The sequence below is a fragment of the Sus scrofa genome, chromosome X, assembly GCF_054392235.1.
Source record: "Sus scrofa isolate SSC_HxYL_T2T_F1_AM1 chromosome X, Sscrofa_HxYL_maternal_Yorkshire_Landrace_v2.0, whole genome shotgun sequence".
Classification (NCBI taxonomy): Eukaryota; Metazoa; Chordata; class Mammalia; order Artiodactyla; family Suidae; genus Sus; species Sus scrofa.
Window position 1 is genome coordinate 110,346,815 of NC_139401.1, and position 12,693 is coordinate 110,359,507.

The 12,693-nt window shown below is 35.9% G+C and overlaps 1 long non-coding RNA gene across 4 annotated transcripts in view; it reads left to right on the forward strand.

Moving 5' to 3' along the window:
* LOC102165926 (uncharacterized) overlaps positions 1-12,693 on the forward strand; it is a 1,721,850-nt gene that overhangs the window by 1,320,787 nt on the left and 388,370 nt on the right. The window lies entirely within an intron of this gene.

Below are 12,693 nucleotides of genomic sequence, written 5' to 3' on the forward strand. Positions count from 1 at the left end.
AAGGAGACCCAATAAATATCATTTCTCAATCCTTTGTAATTTCTATCACTTCTCCATCCTCTGAGAAATAAGACAAAAGAATAAGGAAGAATTAATAATTACCTAACTTAACAGCACTTGTCCAAGATATGACTATCCCTTGTATCCATTAGCAGATTGTATTTTCTCTGTGTGCAGCCTTATCTCAAAGAAAGGGGACATACTAAGCCAAGTATGTCCAATTAATTCTTCTCAAATTTACCAAACACATAAATCATTCCAAGTCCATGAGGAGGTGGAGAAAAGGCAGACCTCTAATATTAACTAATGTCCCTCCACATGGAATAACATACCACACCTGGAAAAGATGTGTTCTTCTTAGTCTCCTGACTTTAAAAATTTTAACCCATTAACCTTATCCATTGAATTTATGTTCAACTGGTGGTTTGGCTATTTACCTCCAGAGAAGGGGTCAGCAGTTTTTCATGACAATCTTGTACCCACCTTCATGAGGCTGACTCTCCTATACCAACCACTAATTCTTTTGATATCTTTCTGGGGCCACAGTTGGTCAAGAGAGATTTTATGTGCAGAAAGTTCTAAAATAAATCAGAAGCCATGTCAGAATTCATTCCTTATTTTATTTCCCAGCTGAAGTGTTATCTAGCCACTGTGTACAAAATTTCCTCTCAGTAGCTCAGCAATAAGAATAAAGAGCGTCATTAAAACCCTCCACCAATAAAATGCCAACAAGATCACCTGCATTTGAATATGTTGCCCCATTATCAAATTCCTAGGGAAAAATAAAAGTCCCCAAGTTAATTCTCTTAGAAAATAAGTGTCCAAAGATATTAAATTCAAAATACTTAAGAACCTAAATTAAATTATTTTGTTCTTGCATAAGTTTAAAATTTTCTCCAATTTTGTACCCTCTACATCTCAGAGAGCACATAAACACGTGGGTAGAATTAACATTCCTTTGGCAATCTCAGCCTGGGCCCTCACTGGAATGAACATAGTTCCTTCAGATCCTCAATTCCTTCATAGCCAAGTCTTTCATGAGCCTTGATTTTTAAATAATTCCAAGGGTTCACAGGACACACAGTTATCAGAATGCCAGCCACAAACATACTAAATTAATTTTTTTAAAAAGCCTATCCTAGGAGTTCCCGTCGTGGTGAAGTGGAAATGAATCCGACTAGGAACCGTGAGGTTCTGTCTGGGTTTGATCCCTGGCCTTGCTCAGTGGGTTAAGGATCCTGCGTTGTGGTGAGCTGTGGTGTAGGTCACAGACGCGGCTCGGATCCCACATTGCTGTGGCTCTGGCCTAGGCCGGTGGCTACAGCTCTGATTAGACCCCTAGCCTGGGAACCTTCATATGCTGTGGGTGTGGCCCTAAAAAGACAAAAAGACAAAAGAAAAAAATAAAAAGCCTATCCTGTAGTTATACCAAGCAAGCTCATGTTCCCTGAATGTAGTATGTACTTAATTGTGTCAAACACTGTAACAAAGACTCAGTGGTATCTGAGGGAAAGATAGAAAAAGACATTCTTAATTTTAGCCTTACCAATATGTTGATTAGAGGCCAGTTGTCCCAAATCTACAATCTATAAACATAACAGAGAGAGAGAGATCTCCCTACATAAAGCAGATTTTGGCACTCTCCAAAATATTTCACTTCTCTTGTGGGGGGAGAGCAGGGGGCATCCACTTATATGAGTTAGCACCTCCCTCATAGAGAAGCATTTAAGATATTAAGCCTCTTGTTCCAAGTTTTATTTAAATTTTTCATACAGCAAAATTGAAGGAAAAATTTAGTGAACAGCCAGATAACCACCATGTAGATTCTATCATTAACACTTTGCTATACTTGATTTATAAGATATCTTTCTATCCATGCATTCATCTTACTACTGTTTTAACATTCCTTTGGCAACTTCTGCCTAGGCTTTCAGTGGAATGGGTGTAGTTCCTTTATGTGAATAGCACAGTTTGTTAACCTATTCTTCTTTTTATGCACATGAGTTGATTTTAGTTTTTGGCTATTATGAATGAAGATGCTATGAATAATCATAGACAAGAAGTTTTGTAAAATATACAATTATTCCCTTAGAAAAATATATACTAGAGAAATTGTATCATAAGGTAAGTAAATGTTAGTTTCATCAAAAACTGCCAATGTCATTATACCATTTTATACTCATACCTACAATATATGAGGGTTCCAATTATTTCACAACCTCACCACCATTAATTTTAGTAATTTTATTTTTATTTTATTTTAAAAAAATTTTTTGTCTTTTGTCCTTTTAGGGTTGCACCTGTGGCATATGGAGGTTCTCAGGCTGGGGGTCTAATCAAAGCTGTTGCTGCAAGCCTACCCCAGAACCACAACACCAGATCCAAGCCGCGTCTGCAACCTACACGACAGCTCATGGCAACGCCTTAACCTCTTGAGCAAGGCCAGGGGTCAAACCCACAATCTCATGATTCCTAGTCGGATTTGTTTCTGCTGCACCAAGACAGAAACTCCAGTAATTTTATTTTTAGACAGTCACGTTTATGTGGTGGCAGTTCATTGTGGCTTTAAGATGAATTTGCCTGAAGGCAAATGATGCTGAAGACTTTTTACTTGCTTAGTAGTAAATAGTATGTCTTTATTTCAGAGGTACTTGTTCAAATATTTTGTCCACTTTTATTAGGTTTTTGTCTTTTATCATTGATATACAAGAGTTCTACATATATCCTGGATGATAATCTCTTTACATATGCATGCTCTGAGAATATTTTTCCCCATTTGTGGCTTGCCCATTCATTTTGAATTGGGTCTTTTTGATAAGCAGAGTTTTGAAATTTTGATGATGTATAATTTATCATTTTTTTCTTTACAGTTTTTGCTTTTCTCCAACTTGTCCAAAAATCTTCACCTACACTGAAGTCATAATCACATTAATATTTTCCTCTAAAAGCTTTATAATTTTTAATTTTATTTTTCTATATTTAATACTGAATAAATAAGTGCATATGGTGTAATATAAAATTTATGCTTCCTTTGCTACATCAATACACATTTATTTCAGTTCAATTTGTTGAAAACATTTTCTTATCTTCATTGGATTGCTTTTTTGACACTTTTTTCTAAAAATCAAATGACCATATAAATGTTAACATATATCTAGACTCCATTCTGTTGCATTAATTTGTTTCTCAAACATCATTCAAATAAAAGTCTTAATTATTATAGGTTTATGGTCAACTTTGAAATCAGAAAATTTTATCCAAGTTAATTCTTTTTCTAGATTATATTAGATAATCCAAGTCCTTATTTTATCCATACAAATTTCACATAAAATTTAAATTTAAAAAGAAAGAGCTTTTTGAATTTTGATTGGGATTGCATTGAATCTCTTGATATTTTGGAGTAAAACTGACCTCTTAATAAAATGGACTCTTCCAATTCGTGAACAAAATCTATCTCCCAATTTATTTAGATTTTCTTTAAGTTATCTAAGCAATGCTTTTTCTTTTGCTGTTCTGATTGGGTGATTTCTCTTATTCTTATTCTTTCTCCCAGGTCACTTATGCATTCTGTGTCAGTTGGTCTGCTGTCCATTCCTTTTATTGTGTATCTTATTTCAGCTATTGAATCCTTCATTTCTGATTGGGTATTTTTAATATTTTATACTTTTCTTGTTAAAATTGTCACTGTGTATGTCAATTATTTCCCCTAATTCACTTAACATTTTTATTAGCAGTGCTTTGAATTATTTATCTGATTGATTGTTTATTTCTGTTTCATTATTCTTTAGTGGTTTTCTCTTGCTCTTTCTATTGAGAGAAGTTTCTCTGCATTTTCATTTTGCTTAACTTTCTCTAACTCTATGAATTTAGGTGAAAAAATTACCTATTGTGGTCTTAAAGGAGTGACCTTACATGAGAGAATCCTCATGCAGGCTGCATGTGCCCAATGACTTTGATAGGAAAGCTGGATTTGACGTGGACTCAAGTTGTGTCTTCCCTCAGGGTGTACTGGTAGCTCTCACCTTGGTAAATGTGGAGTTGGAGCTAGAATGGCTAAAGCTGGCACAGGTTGTGAGGCAGGATTTCTACTCTGCTTAGTGGTCATTATTGACCTATCAGGCATGGGGTCTGATCCAGAGTTGCTGGAGAAGAAGCCCTAAGGGTTGGTCCAAGTTGGTTCTGTTCCCTTTATGCATGTGTTTTGGTGCAAGTCCCCTTTGTTTCTCATAGCTGATCACTGGCCCCAGCCTCTGCTGCCCCCACCCTATTATGGAACACTTTCACAGAGTTGGTGGAGCCTGTGTGAACTCTTGGTATATAGCAGGTGGTGAGCTGTGGTGGAATGCCATCATCAGAGATCTGGGCTGTTTCTGAGACACTGAATATCAGCATTAGCCACTGCCATCCTACCCAGGCTCCACCCTTGGACTGGGTCACTTCTATGTCCCATAGTCAAGTCTCCACTCAGTCTTGGCCACCCCAGATCCAGTGCCACTGTGTGAGGTGGCATGAGCAAGGTCAGAGCATTCACTTGTCTTGGGCTGGGGCATGATGAAAGGTGGTCACAGGAAACTCTATAAATACTAAACTAGACCTCTCCCTGCCCTGCCTTCTGGATAAACATGCACATGTGCTCCTCACAAGTGGAGTCCGGGCTTCCCATCACTCTTCTATTAGTCCCAGTTGTCCTCCATCTAGCCAAGGGGGTTTGTCTCCCCTATGTAGGACCCCAGGACTGGGGCATCCAATCCGTGGCTCAAACCACTCATTTCCCAGGAGGGGTGTCCAACTATGTTAGCTCTTTTCCCTCTGCATCCCCTTCCAGGGGCACAGGATTCAAACATAATCATGTTTCTTCCCTGCTTACCTGATTACATGTGTACCTTTCATATAGTCTTGCATGTACAAGAGTCCTTCTGCCAGGTTCCAGTTAGTTTTCAGTGAGAATTGTTCCACATATAGATGTATTTTTGATGTGTTCATAGCAGGAGGTAAGTTCCACATCCTCTGCCATCTTGATTTGAACTCATCTGTCAATTTTGTACATCTTTCCTAAGAACCAGCTTTTGGCTTTGTTAATTTTTTCTTTTGTTTATTTTCAATTTTACTGATTTTTACTCTTATGTTTATTATCATTTTCTTTCAAGTTTCTCTTCTTTTCCTAACTTTAGAAGGCAGAACCTAAGATCATTTTTAGATCTTAAACCTGTTTTTTCCTCATAAAAACCTTTAATGTTATGAATTTTCCTCCAAGCACTGCTTTAGCTGTATCTCATAAATTTTGATGTTTCATTTTCATTATAATTCATTTTGAAATATTTTCCAATTTTCCTTATGATTTCTTCTTTGCAAATTATTCATAAGTGCTTTTATACAAATATACTTGATGTTTTCTAGATATTTTATTTTTCCTTATTTCTAATTTAACTTCATTGTTGCAAGAGAACATGCTCTGTATTTCAGTCCTTTTCAATTTATTGAAATTTGTTTTATGGCTTAGCCCAGGGTCTATCACATCTTTGTACATGAACCATATCCATTTGAAAATAATTATATTCTGCAGTGTTAGGGTATAGTGCTTTATAAATATCAATTAGGTAATATTAATCATTAGTGTTATTCAGATGATACAGGTTTTTATTGATTTTTATCTAGTTGTTCCTTCTGCTGGAAGATAGGTGTTAGAATCCCCAACTATTTTTATGTAATGGACTATTTTCTCCTATAATTTGGCCAAATCTCCTATAATTTGAAGTTTTGTTATCAGATACATGCACATTAATGATTTTTATGTCTTCCTGATGAATTGATCCTTCTCTTGTTATGAAGTGTCTCACTATATCTCTTTTTCTCTGTCTTGAACTTTTATCTAATAGTAATATAGCTCTTCTAGCCTTTTTATGCTTACACTGTAATGTTTTTAAGAAGTTTATAAATCTGCAGTGTTGAAAGTTCTATTCACTAGATCTTATTTGAGACTATTTTATTGCTTATTCAAAAATATCTTTATTGATATTTATATTTTGAACCTATATTTCTTCACTGAATTGGACTCTTTCTTGCCAAGTAGTGTGCACATTGTTTTCTAAATAGGAGTTTTCAGTTCTAGGTCCCAGTGGTAACTTTCATTGCTGCTTGCTATAAAAAAGCTTAATTATCTGAGATTTGTCTTCTAGAGAAGACTTTGCCCCCTCTGTAATTAATGAATCCAGATTCATGCTATGACTACATGTTTGGGAGTAACTCTTGAGCCTGTGGACTATCTACATGAATCCAAATTTGTCTTCTTCACTATTGTTTCTTAGGTACTGAATGTACTGATATAGGGCTGCCTTTGTAAGGCAGTAAAATTTTTTATGAAAACTCTAGAGCTTCATAATTTCTAAGGAATTTAGCTTTCAATTTAAAAACAACACATTTTGTTCTATCATTGGCTTAAAGGCCTATATATGGAAAGACTCTCTTTTCCTCAAATTTGAATCTTTGCCTCAGTTGTACCCACTTAGCAAGGCCTCAGTGCCACAGTAATGTCTGCTGAGGCTTCTTTAATTCCACATGTAAGTGCTAAGGATAGTACCTTTGTAGTTCACACGTCATTCTGTGCCCTAAATTTCTCACCATTTTTTAAGGCAGTTGAGGTTTTTCTGAGGCCAGCACCTGTGCTGAAGCCAGTTTAGCTAATTCGTTTGTTAAGCCCAATATTGTAACCATTATTTTCTGAGGCCTGTCCATGGCTGTGGCCTCTGTAGCTGTTAAGGTCCAAAGCTCTAAAAATTTCCACCCATACCTTTAATGAAACATGAAACCTTAGGTTTATGCATTTACTCAATGCCTGGGATGTGCAGTACCTCTAAAGAACTATTTGTTTATGAAAAGGCTACATAAGCTCTATTCACCTGCCAAGGTCAAAACACAACATATCCTAAGGTCACAGCAGTTAAAAGCTACCTTCACAACTGTAGAAATTGGTTTCTACAGTTTGTTTAATATAGAACACTGTAAACTTTAAAGGTTAAAAAATCCATGTTTTCTATACTTATATAAATGCTCACAAGCTTAAATTTATCCATAAAGAGCATGTGAGAAACCTTAATCTCCAGGAATTATTTTAACCCCCTCCAAAGTCTACTTTTCAGTATTTCTGAGTGAATGAAGTAAAAAATAAGACAAAAATTAAAGATGGGGATCAAAATATAACTTTTATTACTGAAAATTGATGTTGGAGAATGTGGCTTATACTTATGAGTAAGTAGGATTCCTAATATTATATATTCTACTAGAATACAAGGGCAAGTCATTCTGATCAGGGAGGGAATTTCAGTGTAAAAAGATAATAGAGCTGGAGCAGTTTCTGATTTCCTAATATTTATATACCTGTTGTGATTGGCTGCCCCAGAGGAGCAGAAGAGAACTCTGCTCTAATAAGAGTTTTCTCCTTTCACAAATCACTAATCACATTAGATCATTCCTCATCCCCTAAGGCAAAATGAGTAAAGAAATGGAAAGAGACCAAGAATGTTATGCTAATATATGACTCTTCACATAAAAGGAAACATTAGAAATGAGAAAGAAGCATTTCCTCCCAATTCCAAATCCAAAATATATTATTACAATGCAAAAGCAAGTTGTAACTGGGTTTTGATCTTGTTTGTTTAAGTAATAAAGAAAATACATATAGCTAAGCCTGTAGACAAGAACAACGTCTTAACTGCAATTTGTTGAGAAGAGGAAAGTAAGCACATGCATTTCAGACTACTTTCTCCATGTTTGGCTATGCAAGGATGAAAAAGATAATGAGAGTATCTTGAGGGCAGTACAATCAAAGCAATGTTCTTTTATGGCTGCACCCAAGGCATATGGAAGTTCCTGTATCAGGAACTGAATCTGAGCCACAGCTGTAACCTATGCCACAGCTTCAGTAATGTGGGATCTTTTAACCCGCTGTGCCAGCTGGGATAGAAACTGTGCCTCAACAGTGATCTGAGCCACTGCAGTCAGATTCTTAACCCATTGCATCATGGTGGTATTTCTGAAGCAATGTTCTTTTAGAATGGTAAAGATAATCATGATGACTAGCAGAGAGGACAATACTAATGTTAAAGAAGAGATTGAAGACATGAAAAGAAAAAGGAAATTGTTGTTGACCCCTCTTATTTTCTCCTTTTTAGGATCTTGGTCTACTTATCCCTATGAATAATTCTATGTAGTTAATTTTAGAAAAAAATCAGGGTATTCATTTTTTGAGACAGGTAAAAAAAGTGTTAGAAAGAGTGGATATATCCATGTTCAGGTAAAGAAGAAAATCATAAATCAAGATAACACTGACTGCAGAAAACATTGTCTTCTATTTTCCTTAAAAAGATAGGCTGAAAGTGTTAAAAATAGTACAATCAGAGGACTTGAGAATAGCAGTGAAGTTAGAAGAATTACTGTAGAAAAAATATTTTTATGATGCTTTCTGCTAGAAGCTCTCTGTTCTCATAATTGACACTATCCAAATTCTCTCCTGAAGCAATTGATGGAGATGGGCATATTTGTAATATTGTAATATTGCTGATCAGCTACTCATACAAAGCTAATCAAATAAATATACTTTTTCTCTAGGAATTTATATTTGAGACACTGAGAGACTATTCCAGGTAGTTGTGGGAATCTGAGGAGATAATAGTAGATAAAATAGTAGATAAAAGTAGACAGAGAGAAACAGAGAAGAAAGGTTAAGTGGCCTGAGAGGTGGCCAGAGACAGAGAGAACAAAAGAGACAGAGTAAGTTGGTGCCATAGTACTTGATGGCATCCAGCTACCAACTTTGAGTCACTTTGAGTCTAGATATGTTAATTTCCATGAGGTCTCTGCACATTTTCAATACTTTTTAATACATCCCTCATTCCTTCAACTTAGCTTGAACTTTCTTAAAACCAAAATAATTTTTAGAAAAGGAAACACCAGGAATGAATGAAATAGTTGTTTAATGTTATAGAAGGGCTAGCTGAAATATTGGGAATGATACATTTTCAACAGAGTCAATCACCATGTCTTGTGTGACACTCTCTAGCAAGTTTCAGAAGCCCAGAAGTAGTCAAGGAGAAAACAGACATGTTAACTAAAGGTTTTAGAATTAATTGACTAGGCAGATACTATGAGAGGAAAAAGAAATTCAAGTTTCTGTTGAGGATGCTCTTTAAGAAGCTTATCATAAGTATTTAAGTAATATAGGGAGTTATGGAAAGGAGGAGGTAACAGAAGGTTGAAAGTTTTGATGAAATAAAAAACAAGGCTATTTGGGGTGTAAGAGTAGAAGAGGCTGCAGGGTAGAATGATGCGATGAGAGAAATTTCATTGTTAAATGTTACAGAAGTGGAATAGTTCTAGATAATGACAATTTCTAGTGATTTTCATTGTTAGTGAATTTCAGAAATAAAATGTAGAAGATGGTCAAGGAAGTATAAGGGAGTCATGGATGTGCTATATATTTTTCAGTTGACATATGGTATTGCTATAGTAATGAATAAATGTGTAACTGTAAAACTGATATCAACATCTTCAAAGATTGTGGGAGAGTGACTTGCAAATGAAATTGGACAGGAAGTGGGCAGTTTTATAGGCTTCAAAGGAATATGAGATATTGAACAAAGGTCTGAAAAATAGTAAAGAGGAATCAAGGGTATTCCAATGCATTTCCCTGAACCTTTGTCTACTATGGGAGAATGGGGAAATATCAGTTGATAGGTTATAGGAGAATCAGTGTCCATGAAGGGAAAACCAGGTTCCAGTCAAGGAAAAACAGTGGTAGGATAGAGAAAGTGGTCTAGGAAAAGCTGAATATATAAACATCCCTCTTTAAAACAGAATTAGGTTAGAGGTTGAGGGCATAACATTATTAGTGTAGTTTGAAGTGCTATATATGCCTTAAGTTACTTTTATTTTGAAGAACATATGCTTTCACTAAATAAGAAGCTTCTCTCCTCAAATTAGTCCAATTTATTGAGACCCCAAGGCACTGATCTTTCCTATCATTCATGTAGCCGTGTAGTATAAAGCAACAAATTAAATTGACTGAAGTCAGGATCTAATTTTCTCACCAATAGATCTGGAAATAAGAAACTCATCCAACTCCAATTAAAACTCATTCAGATCACATGGCTTCACCATGAGTTGGAATCATACATTCTTAACTTCTATTAATCACTGTCATTTATGTAACATATTATTCAGCACCTGTAAAGTTAGGCACCTTAGAGTTAATTTGCAATATGTACAATTTGGATCCAAGTTTCTTCTTTTTATTTAAAGGAAGTAATAGAAGCAAAAAAATTATGAAATACACAATAGACTTATGCTAACTTATAAATCATCATTAGCATTATTATTTTTCTTATCAAATGATGTGAAGTAAAAGATTATTGAACTGTGTGTCAGGATGTCTGGGTTCTACTCCCCATCTTGTTTTCTTTGAGCTAGCTCCTTTACCTATATAGAGTTTAGTTTTCTGACCTGTCAAAGAGAGAGGGTAATCATCTGAATCATCTCTAAATGACTTACCAGCTTGAAATTGTGTTGGCTCCTCTCACTTTGCTCTTCTATTTGCTCAAATATAAGGAAAAACATAAAAGCAGCCATTATATTAGTCAGGGTTCTTCAGAGAAACAAAACCCGTGTGTGTGTTTATATTTATATATTATACTTTATATCATACATTATTTTATATTTACATATCATTATTTCTCATAGTTATATATTTTCTATATTAAACATTTCTATCCATTTTTGTTATAAAATAAAAATATATATACATACATATATATAAATGAAATTTATTATAATGAGGTGATTCATGAGATTGCAGAGGCTGAGAAAAGTCTCAAAATCTATGGTCTATAAGCCAGAGAGACCAAGGAAAGCTAGTGCTGTAAATTCCAGTCCTAATCCTCAGGCTTGAAAACCAGGAGTTCTGATGATATAAATCATAGTCCAAGGGCAGGAGAAGACCAAAATCTCAGAAGAGAGAATTCAGCCTTCCTCTGCCTCTCTGTTCTATTCAGACCCTGGGTGGATGGGATAATGCCCTCCCACACTGGGGAGGGCAATGTGCTTTACCCTGTTTCCCAATTCAAATGCTAATCTTGTCCCCAAACACCCCAAAGACCTACCTAGATATAATGTTTAACCAGATATATGAGTAGCCCTTGGCTCAGTCAAATTGACACAAAATGTTAGTCATCACACTTTTACCCCTTATCAACTGGGCATTCATGCACATCTCCAAATGAAGACAATAACAAGTTCATAATTCTATCTAACATGATACAACTATCCTGCATACAGTAAAAATGCACTAACTGGTTCCCCAGAATAGAAAATCCTTTAATGATGTTTACTCTTCTCTTCGATATCGCATAACTTAAAATTAAAATTAGCAATACTTAAATACTATGATATAAAGTTAATGATACATCTTATGTTACATGATAAAGGAGTAAGAGAGGAAAGAAAACAAAGATATTGGCTACATGCATACACACACAATTATCCATAACAAAATAAAATAAGGAAGAAATACTCATTGCAATTATGGTCATTGTTCCTGTAACTGGTCTCATGGTCATAGGTGGTATTTATAAGTACCTTTTTGCATTACTCATTCTGTGTTCCCTTTGCCTTCAGGATATACCTCAGCTGATTATAATTCTTTACCTGCTGTGGTGACCCAAACCCTTATTCCTGAAGGGTCTGGGATATTAGTGGTCTTGCCTGGATTGAGTTGCAGTTTTCCACTGACCTTAATAAAAAAGCATAGTGATAGTAAGAAGCACCCTAAGGGGTCTTCATTGTTCCACACTTTTTTCTTTCCCTCCTTTGTGGAGCAGTAATCCAATTTCCCCTTGGTGGTTAAAATCAGTCACCCCAGCCAGCATATTAATTCTTCCTTGCCTGTTGATTCAGAGGAATGAGGAATCCAAAGTGGCTGTGTGGAAGACTTAACTTCCAGTGTAATAGAATCATTGTTATGTCTCCTGGTAGAAACATTTTTCCCTCTGTAGGCCAACAGAGCAAAGGGTCCCAAAAACAAGGAGCAAAAATATTGTTAATTTGTCATTAGAGGTGATAGTGGGTGGTGGCATTCCCATTTATACCCCTTGATTCCTGGACCATTTAATCCTATCAGAGAAACAGCATAACATACTGAGCATATACAGCCTTCTGGAGAACCTTGCCCTAGCCCTCCAAGGTATTGCCAACTAGCTGGCACTGTAACTGAATCTTTTAAAGGTTATGCCACAATTCTGTTAAGCCAATTGCTTCCAGATCCTGAGGAACATGATAGGACTAATGAATTCCATGGATATGGGACTGTTGCCACAATTCTTGCCAGAAGCAATGCTGTGCAGAATACCATGACGGTGGATAAATTATCCTGTAAGTCCATGGATGGTAGTTTTGGCCTAAGAAGTTCAGGCAAGGGAGGAAAATCTCCATATTAAGAGTATCTATTCCAGTAAGAACAAAAATGCTGCCCCTTCCATGATGGAAGCAGTACCATATAATCAGTCTGCCACTAGATAGCTGGCTAATCACCCTGAGAAATGGTGCCATATCAGGAACTCTGTGTTCGTCTCAGCATATTGGACATTCAGTGGTGGCCATAGTTAGGTTGTCCCTGGTGAGTGAAAGTACATGTTGCTGATATATATA